The sequence below is a fragment of the Rhipicephalus sanguineus genome, chromosome 8 (assembly GCF_013339695.2).
Source record: "Rhipicephalus sanguineus isolate Rsan-2018 chromosome 8, BIME_Rsan_1.4, whole genome shotgun sequence".
Classification (NCBI taxonomy): domain Eukaryota; kingdom Metazoa; phylum Arthropoda; class Arachnida; order Ixodida; family Ixodidae; genus Rhipicephalus; species Rhipicephalus sanguineus.
This window is the reverse complement of record NC_051183.1, coordinates 46,558,102-46,571,144: the sequence shown is the minus strand read 5'-3', so window position 1 is coordinate 46,571,144 and position 13,043 is coordinate 46,558,102. Positions and strand designations below refer to the sequence as shown.

Here is a 13,043-nt window from a genome sequence, read left to right as displayed (position 1 = left end):
TCGCCGTGAGGTTGGAAGCTTCCGTGGTCAGTGTTTGGGCGACGGTTGTACCCATAGGATGTTTGATGCCAATACCACGAGTTGTTGCAATGGCGGGCCACGTGACCAACACGATGACAGTTGAAGCAAATAGGGCGGTCATCAGGAGTCCTCCACTTGGCGGGATCACGAGGGGGCACTGGACGGCTTTGACCTTGGGCATATGGACGTGAGGGGCGACGGTGGTTCATCGGTCGAGAAGGGACTGGAGTGTATTCCGAATTCAGGCCAGCACTGGAAAGCTCCTGACGAACGAGAGCCTGCACAAGTGGTACCATCTGGGAGCTAGAGTCACAGGCGCGGGAGCACGGGGAGGTAGGAGCCATAGCTTCAAGTTCACGGCGGATGATCTTCGTCACATGCTCTGCAGTTAATGGCGCCTGGACGACTGGTACGTCGTCACACGACCACGTTGCGGCGGTGTTCGGAAGTCTAGCGAAATGGTGGGCGATACGTCGACTTTTGGCGGCCTCGAAACGCTGACATTCCTTGACGATGGCATCCACAGTGTCACAGTCCTTGCAGATGAGAAGATTGAACGCATCATCTGCAATGCCTTTGAATATGTGCCCCACTTTCTCGGTTTCGTCCATATCATTGTCTGCTTTGCGGCAAAGGGCAAGAACGTCCTGTATATACGTCAGGTACGACTTGGTCGACGTTTGTGCGCGAGTTGCCAACTCCTTCTTGGCCGCTGCCTTTCTGCCTGCAGACTTGCCGAAAAGGGCCCGCATCTTTTCCTTGCATGCGTCCCAGCTTCCAATTTCTTCTTCATGGTTCTCGAACCATACTTTCGCTGTTCCTTTGAGGTAGAACAAGATGTTCGCCAACTTAAGTGTGTCATCCCAGCGATAGTTTTTGCTTGTACGTTCGTACATCGGCAGCCATTCGTCAATATCGACATTGTCGGTGCCACAGAACGTGCCAGGATCTTTTACCTGAGGCAGGACAACGGTTGTTGTTGTTGCGGTCGCTTCAGCGGGAGCCGAACCCTCTTCTGCCATTGCGGGACAGGCCAAGCGGCGGCCACTGCGGAGTTCCGTTGTATGCGGTTGTTACCCAGCACCTCCACCAAATGTCACGGGTGAGAGTATAAAAAGAAGAAATGTATTTACAAAATATACAGACGGAGATAGAAGCAGCTGCTGCCAAGATGGAGGAACAGCAACAGCACGAGCGCTATTTCATTCTTCGTCTTCATCGTCTTGTTGAAGCGTTCTTGTTCCTGATGGCATGTAACAGTATCAATAAAAATTAGGACAACATTTCTGCTGAAAAAACGACCGACAAACAGTACATTCTCCATAACTTCAAAGTTACCACTGGTGCCAAGCGGTTTACGCCACGTCCAGGCCCGTAGCCAGGAATCTTTTTCGAGGGGTTGGGGGGGGGGGGCACTTCATGAAAACCTTGACTATTTGAGAAAAACACATCTTTTCATTATTTATTTTTGGTACAAACACCGACTTCACCAAAATTTCGGGGGGGGGGGTGCACTAGCCTTCCCCAGGCAACGGGCTTGATAAAGGCTGTCCCGTGGTGAACACCCACCATGTTTTTTTTTGCATTCACTTTTATTCAAGCAGAATAAAATGCAGTATGTGCATATGTCAGTCTTGTGCTTCAAACACCGACGATATATCAAGACAGCTTGTATATAATTTGAACATGCCTTGTGTTTCAGTAAAGATGCTCACTTTTTCATGAAGCGCGTGCTCATCCAGAAATTTTTTGCCAAGTTTAAGCAACTTTCGCACATTTATTCTTGTCGTATATATCGTAGGTTTTGTCGACATCGCAGAGAAGGTCATATATAAACGAGCAGCATGCGGGAACATCATCCCTATATTCAGCATTCACCCACAACTCGCAGCCTATAAAGAATCCATATAATATGAAACAAATTCAATCAGTACCCGCCATTCAGGCATGATATTGCAAAAGAAAATATTTGCAACCTAACCGTTTGACTGAGATGTAATGAAGACAGTGTCACTGTTATGAAACATAATAATAATATCTGGATTTTAACGTCCCAAAACCACGATATGATTATGAGAGACACCGTAGCGGAAGGCTCCAGAAATTTCGACCACCAGGGGTTCTTTAACGTGCACCTAAATCTAAGTGCATGGGCCTCAAACATTTTTGCTTCCTTCATTGTTATCAAAGTGAATGTGCAAGATTAACCAGCGTTACCAGTAAAGACATGACTTAAGGTCATGGTACATCAAACACTAGCTATAATTGTCCTCCATTTTTTTTTCACTCTTGTATCCATCCGCTTTCGCAGTTCGCACATTGTTTTTATTAGCCAACATAAAAGGCAGTACCAACCAACACTAGAAAGTGCTGCTTGTACGGGAGTAAATACGGAAGTTGAATATATTTCGGCGTTACTGTGGATATCGTACTCAGTTACAGAAACCTGGTTTAAGAGGCCTAACAATACATTGCCTCACAAATATTATTCATAGTATTCTGATTTTGTATCTGAATGACGCACTGTGCAAAATTCGAACATGGTGACAATGATTCTCTGCCACAAATTGTCCACAAGATCACCTGCAACATTTCTGACAGAATTTTTCACTGTGCCATAATTGCAACAGTGACAGCATACATTCTGGAATTTTTGCGTGCATTAAAATTAGCCTTTTAGGTGTCGAAACCGTGATACGACCATGACGCATGCCGTAGCAGGTCACTGTCGATTACTTTTGACCGCCACATATTCACTGACGTGCACTTGGATGTGAACTCACATGCTTGTGCGTTTCCTCTATAAGGAAATGCCGTCGCCTTTTTCGGGAATCGAACATACGTGCTGCAGCTTAGCAGCGCGGCATCTTAGTCGACAAGCTTCGACGGCGTGTTATGCGTTGATACATTAAATGGCAGGGTCCATTACTAGAAATCTCCAGCGCACCCGTGTGGAAGTGCAGCCGCAGCTATTTCGCAAAGTTTAGTATGTGCTTAGAGGCGCACATTTACGTGTGGCGCTCACTTTCTGTCAATGTGCTGCCAAGAAAACAAGGATACTGTTCGTTTGCAAAAACAAAAGAACGACGGAAGCGCACAGGCTAGAGTTGGCCAATACGTGTATTGCGATGACTTCTGTGGCACAGAAAGCACTGATATATATATATATATATATATATATATATATATATATATATATATATATATATATAATGAAGTAAATCTTCTGTAAGACCATAACAACGGAAGTGTGTATTTGCGAAGTCCTGGTGAAGACCACACTCTTCGTCGAAAGGTCGCAAACAAACACTTCCGTAGTCCCTGTTCCATATATCTATATATATGTATGGGGCAAAGGAATAATGTGCGTGCGGGACCGCTAGCGAGAGTACCGCGGTCCGCGTGTTTCAGATCCCTGATCTAGAATATCATTGACACAAGGCAAGCCAACACAAATACTTTTTGCGTTGCTTCCTTTGTCACCGTCTAAAATTTTACGCTATTCTTATGTCTTGTACTAACAAGCCCAAGCTGTTCTCTTTATCATATCAAATCATATCGCTCATTCTATAGTTAGCATGCGCGGACAACCCGACTTGTTTGGCATACGGGTGAGCCTACGAGAGAACCAAAACTTATGCTGGGGCATGCCATGGCTCTTGTATCAGTAAAGGAGTTATCAAGTGTTCAAGATATTATCGTTGGGCTCGCCGCTGTTGTTGCAATTCGGGACCATCACCTGGCCAGAGACACTATACAAGAGTTTCCTAGCCGGCCTCCACGACTGGGCTGTAAGTATTGCATATAGTGTTGACCCGTTGTTATAGTGTACTTGTTATGTATTGTAGTGTACTTATTATGTATTGTAGTTACTGGGGCATAAGTTGACCAAGCAGATCTCGTTCTTTAAATCGCGCTTCGTGTTGCTGTGTCATTCACTGCCACAACAACGTGACCTAATAGTGGCTCTAAGAAATCACGTGTGTTTATGATTTGTGATAGCTCCGAAATGAACTTTGTTTCGTAAAATGTGAAGTTATGTATGTAAATCTAATGATCTGAGTATTCAAGTATTCTGTTATTGAGAGAGAGAAAAGCTTTTATTCGTACAAGGATCAGTGACCTCCCTTGTAGGGTGGAGCCGTTAGCTCAGGACAGCATTGGCTCGCGCCGCTCCACGTCGCCGCTGCATCAACTGACGCTGCTTCTGCGGCTCTGAGCTGATCAGCGCAGTCACCCGAGAGAAATGCGAGGGTGAAGGAATAGATAGGGGAGGAAGCCCGGTGGGTGTAGATATTGCCAGTTGCAGTGATACACTGTGGGCTTCGCTTCACAGTAGAGACATTATGAGGGATATTGTGTGGGGTGCATGAAAAGACGAGAGAATGATTTATTCTGAAGCGATCGCCACGTGGCAGCTTCCTCTCGGTTGAGTGATTTGCATGATGGGTGGAAGTACACCCGGCTTTGAAGATCTGCGCTCCAAATCTACCTAGGCGAAGTTACTTGCTGTGATGCTACAATATTTTGCTCGCATTAGACTTCACCCATTTGTAATCGCGTCTTTTAAACGTAATGGTTAACATACACACCATTTGCAGGAGACACTCTTGGAACATTAAATATGTCGCATATATTACCATCAGTAAAAATGACTGGGTCGACGCCATTCTCACCATCTGCAGAAATACAAACGTGCTATTTACGTTATCATGCACTACCAAATTCAATTCGTGACAATATGGTCATTTAAATCCTGTTTGAATTGGTATTGGTAACAGATACTGTCGTAACAATCGCACACCATCCAAACTGCAAAGGGTGTCTTAGCATGCATTTTATAATGGTCATGTACTCTGAAGTATTATCAAGTGAAAATCACATGACTGGTAACTATATACACCAATATAGTCTGCGTGGCCTGCAAGAAAAAGACGAAATTTATCATCACATTCTGGGGAATATATTCGGATAATCAAAAATATATGTATTTCATTGTGCACGATGCTTTCTCTTCGCCTTCTTTATAATTGTTCACGAAGCATATGCATATCTGCGGGTATTGAAAAACTGTGAACACGGAACAAAACATGGGATTCACCAGAAAGTGCACTGTTTCGCTTTGACTTCAAGTTTGCTTTGAAATCAGCTCGAAAAAACATATGGCAGAGAAATTCCTTAAACACTTTAGGAGCTAAACTGACATTTTGTATGGTTTATTAGTTTCCTATTACCGTTGAATGAAATTGTAGCAAGTTGCTTTTGTGGATGTGTTGAGTTCTTTTTATTTTCAGCAATATAAACAATGTTGCGAAAGACCAGAGGAAAAAAGCTGGTTAAAAAGATTGAAATTTACCTGGCCACCATACATAGACGTCAACATAACTTTGGTTGCCACAAGAACAAAAAGAAAGATATAGCATAGACACTGCGTCGTCCATGTCTCACGGGGACGAAAAAATGATCATGTATTCTTCGGTGGTGTGATTTGATAAGAGTGTAGCGAAAAGAAAAAGACAACAATGGGAGAAGCGACCTCCATAATTAACTGTAGTCTTTATGATGCGACCTTCACCATTCATGACCATCAAGCAACGCCATATACTGATAATCATTAAACCTGGGATCTTGACTCTGGAGCAACGAAGATGGGCTCTTACTCTCGGGCAGGCTGACGTCGCAGCCACTCCTAAGATTACAGCTTCACCTCCCCGTATAAACGCACGCTCAGTTTCGCGGGCCACGCCGCTTGGCATAATGCCGCTGTACTACGATATACTGGCATGAAATACTTTTAGCTGCAGTTGTCCGCAACCTTCAAGGTACTTTGAGCCAAACACCAGGACTGTTACCGGACCCTCGTACAAGATCATCCAGGCATGGTTATGAGAGTTAAACGAGACATCCAGGCAGCCAGAGAAAGCTTGAGAAGATGCAGTCTCTGGTCCGCAACCCTTTGTACCGGACCACATCACATGCGCTATTTACTGCCGAATCAAGTTAGGGAAATATTGCTTTCGAGTCATTCTTAATGTTTAAGTTATCGCTGAAGCTGTAACTTCCAGTACAATAACGTCTTATTTGCAAGTCTAAGGCAGATACATGTCCCCATAACCTTGCTCTTTCAAACGGCAGCGACGTTGGCGAGTGAATGGCGCGTAGCCGGAGCTCATCGCGGAGTCCACGGTTTCATAGCGCGGGTTGACGCTTCCTTGGAGAGTTGGCGCCAGGCAACATGTGGCGTACCAGCGTGGCGTAGCCTCGTTGCCGCACATGTCTGGCGAAGCCTAATATTTATCTCACACAGTGAAAGGAAAAATGGCATCCACTTGAATCAGTGCATGGTGTGATGTCGTGTTATGTAGCGTAGTTGGGGGTGGGCCTTTGCGAACACGCACTATACCCATGTTAAGATTGCGGCTAGTATCAGTTGCAACCAGTCTTCTTGTAAAATAGCCATTTCATGCTTACATCAATTCTCGATTCTGGGGAGCAAGCCATCTTAAATGCGACGCATTTCTTAGCGAACCTAAGGCACTTTGAGCGTATCTATCTATCTATCTATCTATCTATCTATCTATCCGTAACCTGAAAATCCTGTCGCGTACGTCGTCAAACCTATTCCTCCAAACACGTGTGGCACATACCCGTATACCACAGGCCACAGTAAGCGGGTATGTGCCACAGGTTATTGACAGTTTATATCTTCCCAGGAAGGCCAATAACAGACATCGGAAATTTAAATGCGAGAGCGTTAAAAAAACCGGCATCGACACTGTTGACCCGACGAATACAAAGAATAAAATCAGGATTCCAGCACGAATCGAACCCAAGCATTCTGCGTGGCAGTCAGCTTTTCTACCACAGAGCCACGCCGTGCCTTGAAGCTGCTTCGGAAAAAGACCCTATGGAAGTGTAATGTCCGTGCAACATCAAGTATGGTTACAGTGCTGCTATCTAATTTTATAACAAAGCAAAAATATTACATATGTATCCTATATACAGGGTGTTTCAAGAAATGCGTCCAGTATTTTTTAAAAATCACAGAAAGCAGGTATTTGCGCGCTACCTGTGGCGTTACCTCTACTGTGGGATAGGGAATTTTTAGATGTGTACAAATATTAATTACGGCAGTAATTAAAGAAATTAAGAAAATTAACTTTTTAACCAGTGGAAATAAGTGGTCGAGTCAAATGGGCGAATGGGAGCCCTTCCTCAGAATAGCCCATAGTCGCTTTGAAATTTTTGAAAGGCGGCCACTGGTAATCACCGCGGAGCGATGAAATTTAGGTAATTTTGCTGGTGATACCGAAACCTACGCCCCAAAAAGCGCGTCTGCCATTCACTGCGGAAACGCCCTCAGTGACGACACTGTTTCCCTCACACGGGACGCGGGGGGAGGAGGATAAGCATTCCCACGAAACGAAGTATCTAGATCAACGGATGATAACGGCGCTCGCTTATCCTCCTTCCCTCCCTCACCCCCCCGTGCCAGGGAAACAGTGTCGTCACGGAGACCGTTTCCGCAGTGAATGGCAGACGCGCTTTTTGGTGCGTAGGTTTCGGTATCGCCAGCAAAATTAGTCAGATTTCATCGCTCCGCGGTGATTACCAATGGGCGCCTTTCAGAAATTTCAAAGCGGCTATGGGCTATTCTAAGGAAGGGCTTCCATTCGCCCATTTGACTCGACCACTTATTTCCACTGCTTAAAAAGTTTTTTTCTTAAATTCTATAATTACTGCCCTAATTAATGTTTGTACGCCTCTAAAAATACCCTCTCCCACAGTAAAGGTAACGCCGCAGGTAGCACGCAGATACCTCCTTTCCGCGATTTTTTAAAAATACTGGACACATTTTTTTAAACACTCTGTATATGATACATACGTCATGCCGGGTTATCGTCAGCTGTAGCTCCAGTGTTGGCTCCACTTTTATAGGTGTCTAATAAACATTACACTTGCATTGTTATGATTCAGCAAGCTATATTCAAGCGCTGCTCGACCCCGGAGGAATACACTAACGAAAGTTGCATATGATATTCACATCACTGCACCGTAAGGTGCACTTTGTTTCAGTAATACTGACGTATGTGCTCTAAACTGAGTGCAGACGTTACGTCATACCATAAGTTACTCTTTAAACGCCAGTGTTGTCGACGTGCCTGGTAAAGCCACGATGTGCACACAACTACTACACTTAGAAAAACGTCGATCCACCTTGTAACGTTTGGCTCAAAGACAGCAAATGCAGCGTAAACTGATTCACTGATTCACTCAATGATTGCTTCGCATGAAGGCGATTCCCGCAAGGCGTGGGATCTGCCGAATTTTAAATGCGAAGCATTTTTTTAGCAAACCTCTGGCACTTTGAGCGTTTCTATCTATCTATCTATCTATCTATCTATCTATCTATCTATCTATCTATCTATCTATCTATCTATCTATCTATCTATCTATCTATCTATCTATCTATCTATCTATCTATCTATCTATCTATCTATCTATCTATCTATCTATCTATCTATCTATCTATCTATCTATCTATCTATCTATCTATCTATCTATCTATCTATCTAACCGCCTACGTCTGGGTGCTTTCATGATCACCTCCTTAACTTGGTGTAGACCAAAATTGGCATGGGAGGGTAAAAGGATTTGACGAATATGACTGTCGGGTCATAACATAAATAACGTGAAAATCCTGTCGCGTACGTCGTCAAATCCTTTCCTTCAGACACGTGTGGCACATACCCGTTTACTACAAGCCGCGGTGTACGGGTATGCGCCACAGGCGATTGACAGTATATATCTACCCAGGAACGGCGAGAACAGACATTGGTATCTTAAATGCGAGAGCGTTAAGAAAAACCGACATCGGTAGCGTTGACCCAACGAATGTAAAGAATGAAAATTAGGATCCCAGCAGGAATAGAACCCAAGCATTCTGCGCGGCAATCAGGTATTCTACCACAGAGCCACGCCAGGTCTATAAATTGGTTTGGAAAAGCAGCTTATGCAGGCGTAATGTCGGTGCTACGTCAATTGTGGTTGTGGTGCTGGCTATCAAATTTTGCAAGAAAGCAATAAACACCACATGATACAACTACGATGTGTACTCCTACGATACAGGCGTCTTATCAGATTAACGTCTGTCGTTCCAGTGTTGACTCCGCTTTTATAGCAGTCTAATAAACATTACATCTGTATTCCTATGATTCAGCAAGCTATATTGAAGCATTGCTTGACCCCTGAGGAATGCATCAACGAAAGTTACGCATGATATTCACCTCATCGCACCGTAAAGTGCACTTCGTCCGCCAGAACGACGCAGTGTCATCCTCATTTCTTACGAGGCTGGGCGATGGCCTCATGCTGACCGAGGATGATGCCAGATTGACGGACAGCCGCTTTGTAGACTAGGCTACGTAGGCCACGTACGCCCAGATAGCCTACGAATGCGACAAGCGGCGTCCACTGATGTTGGTCTACCTAGCACTATCCAGGCCTACCGGCCTCGACGGCCTATACGTCACCAACGCGAACGGTGACTTCAGGTTCCGAAATGTCGCCGGCTCTATCAACAGACAATTTGTCGACGAAAGTACCGAGGCATCCATGATTTCCAACAGCTGTGCTATACCTGATACTTCACTACACAGGGACCACTCGTCAGCGCCATCACGACCGAATCGAATAACAAGTCATGACCAGCTGCTGGTGCTCAATGACCACGGTGAGGATGACCTTGTTCAAGAACTGTCTAAAACTTCTTTCACACATGCACTCGGGTTCGTGAAACGTGCCTGAGTTCTCCATCATAAGGGACAAATATAAGCACTACATATCAGCTTACCGCTTCTGGTGTTGGTAATACCCACGTTGCCGTTGGCAGCGTTACCCAACCGAAAACAACTGGTTGTATAACACATATGCTGCTATTCAACATATATGTGTGCGTATAAAATTTTTACAAATCTTTATCGCCATTCTTTTGTATCGTTTCGCTCAGTAAAAAAAATACGCCAGTCATCTTACCGCCTCATGCTTCGCAAAACATCGACTCCCACGGTAAGTGGGATATGCCGAATTTTTTTGATACACTATTATCATAGTATTATACAAAAGCTCTTACCTTTTGTATAACTGTACTTGACTGCATTTCTTGTAGTATAATTAAGCGAAGAAGCTGTCATCACTTTTTCATCAATGACGTGTCTAAAACGTGGAAATGTACAGCTGATGTAGACGTTATGCTTTTCTAAAGCCTGTTCAAAGTTCACTTAAGAATGAACGCATGATTGTTCCTCTACGCGAAGACATGGGGGCGTGAATTACAGATGCCCTTACCTGGTGTGACAGCGACAGATAATTGGTGCTAGAACGAGAGTGACAGAGGTTGTGGGACACCGAAGAGTACATAAATAAGCTTGAGACATTGCAGTCATGCTTATTGTTGCAGTATACTTGTAGACACCGCGGTCCGCCGCGGTGCTGTAACGGTTATGGTGCTCGGCTGCTGACCCGGAGGTCGCGGGTTCGATCCCGGCCGCGGCGGTCGCATTCCGATGGAGGCAATATGCTAAAGGGTCGCGTATTGTGCTATGTCAGTGCTCTTTAAAGGACACCTGTCCCGATTACCGTATTTACTCGCGTATTGACAGCACTTGTTTTTCTTTTGTCGAAAACCTGAAGTAAAGTTGGGGAGGGCGTTTAGTATGCGGGGTCAATTTTATGCAAACATTTTCGGGCTGAACAAAAACGCGGTAGTGCAAGAAAAAGAAAGCGAAAAAAGTTTGAAGGCGCTTGAGCTTCGCTTTCAACAGTCTAAAGTGATAGCGTAGTTAGGCCTCTTTCGCATCGCCTTCTAATTTGCTATAGCTACGCTTCGCTTCTCGGTGGATACTTCAACTCACTCTACCGCGAGGAAAGCGACGTCTTTACGCGTAACATTGGCCGTTTCAAACTGTCCTGGAATGCCTAATGCAAATAAAGTTTCGAAGTGCCCACTACAGCATAAGTCATCACTCAGTCGCGCATAGAACACCCCTACTAAAGCGTTCCTTCTGTCGTTAAATATTTACACGTTTCTTTATGGAATCCATATATTTTTCATATTTAGTCAATCCTCCATACATGGAACTCACAAAAAAGCAGTAATTAGGTCGATATATCGCCTAATTCGATATAAAACATCTAAATAATTTACCTTAATTTGAGAGCGAATTTCGGTGCGCAAGTTGGCCTCACAGTACTGCTCAAGGATAATGCAAGAAAGGCGGCTTTAGGGCACTCTGCGTGGATTTTTGTTTTGGTTTCTATTTTTCTGTGGATTGTACTTGGGGTGGAGGGTTATATGCAGGGCGGGTTATACACGAGGAATTACGGCGTCGCTGTAGACAGCTCCTGAACATGTTCCCACGCATCTATGCGCCTTCGTCGGGCGCTGTAAACCTCTAGTCCACCTTGGCTCCCATCTCGACCTGCCACTAACTGCTGGCTGGTAAACAGATTTCGCGAAGTTAGTAAAATACGCTCGAAACTAGTAAATGAAAGCATTTACTAACCATTTACTAATTTTTTTTCTAAGAGTGTAAGTTCAACTTCCCGTGGCGCAAATTTTTGTTCAGTTTTTCTTTGCCATCTGTTAGTATTTATATTTTGCAACGTAATATCCGTGACGGAAATACGTCAGTGGAGCCCTGGTGGACCCCGGCAAAATTTTGCGTTAAAAGAGGAAGTTGAGTTTGATTAATAAACCGTAACCGAAGGGAACGTCAGTCTCTCTGTCTTCTGCAGGCCCTTGCATGGTCTCGATAAGAGCGAGCATGTCGCCCCGAGATGCTCAAAACTGAAGGCCAGCGCCAAAGATCCGTAGAATCTAGCTTGCTTGTTCCACATCTTCGTAAGGTCCAGTCCTTGTACCTGTATACTATAATGATATATAAAGCACATGAATTACGATGTACGTACACTGCCTGCGTAGCTGTAACCAGATAGCTGTACTCCCGAACTCCTTCTTGCGCACTTTGATCTAGATTCCGCATTTCCACACTCCAGCAAGTGTAATTTGTCTTCAACTTTGTATTTTTGTTATCATATATAGTCGCCGACATCAGTTCCGTAGCTTTAATTTCGTAATATGTGACATTACTACTTTTGTTTAAGCTCTGAAATGAAGGTACATTTTAGAGAAGATTGCTAAGAAATGCGACGTACTTTCGCGTACAAGCAACAAAATACATATTTGCGGTTATCACACATGAGTGATCCTATAAAGACGCGAATATTCGTGTCCTTATTCTCCGCATTCTTTTGCTACTGCTTTATAGCGAGACTCATCGCTTTTGTGCGCTTGCGCAATGTACATATACACGTTTATATTGAGCAATTTCATGCAAAATAGTGTCTAGGGCCCCAATTTTATTTCTTACTGTATAGCACTAGACGGTAGTGTTTTTGTGCGTAGGAAAATGCTTTACCGCTACTCTGGCGGTCTTTTCTAATTTGTAGCTTTGTGTCTCGATGTTGTGAGGGAACTGGATGCCCAATATAGATAGACGTTGCTCTTGCTACATGATGAAGATTAGCATATAATCCTCTGTCCCAGCATACGGCAAGGCTTGTTTTTTTTGAAGCTTAAGCTAAGGTGGCAGCACAGAGACATTTTGAAACAAGCACCCATATTATGTTCATAGTCATACTTATTACAATACGCGATAACATCGCGAGGCTGTTTAATGTTCTAGGAGGAAATAATAAAACGAAACTATATATTTCGCACGAGCTACGTTAGTAGGAGTAGCAAGGATTGCTGATATTATTGCAGTCCAGTTAGCGAACGTGAATAACTGTTTTCAACTTTAGCGCATAGGAACAGCACGAGACTAGAGAAGGCACACCGGGGTCTCGTTCATGACACCTGCTCGTCTGTAATCCAATTACTTGCGCTACACTTCCAAATTTTTCAATGTTTACAGACTTGTTATGAATAATGTAAGACACGATGCGCTATTGCGAAGTTA

The 13,043-nt window shown here is 44.1% G+C and overlaps 1 long non-coding RNA gene across 1 annotated transcript; it reads right to left on the bottom strand.

Moving 5' to 3' along the window:
- Positions 1 to 1,608: 1,608 nt before the first annotated feature.
- On the bottom strand, positions 1,609 to 12,183 carry LOC119402709 (uncharacterized). Its single transcript, XR_005185891.2, has 4 exons — positions 11,992 to 12,183; positions 10,154 to 10,236; positions 4,614 to 4,700; positions 1,609 to 1,913 (listed from the first exon to the last, which is right to left on the bottom strand). It is a non-coding gene; the product is annotated as an uncharacterized LOC119402709 (long non-coding RNA).
- Positions 12,184 to 13,043: the final 860 nt, after the last annotated feature.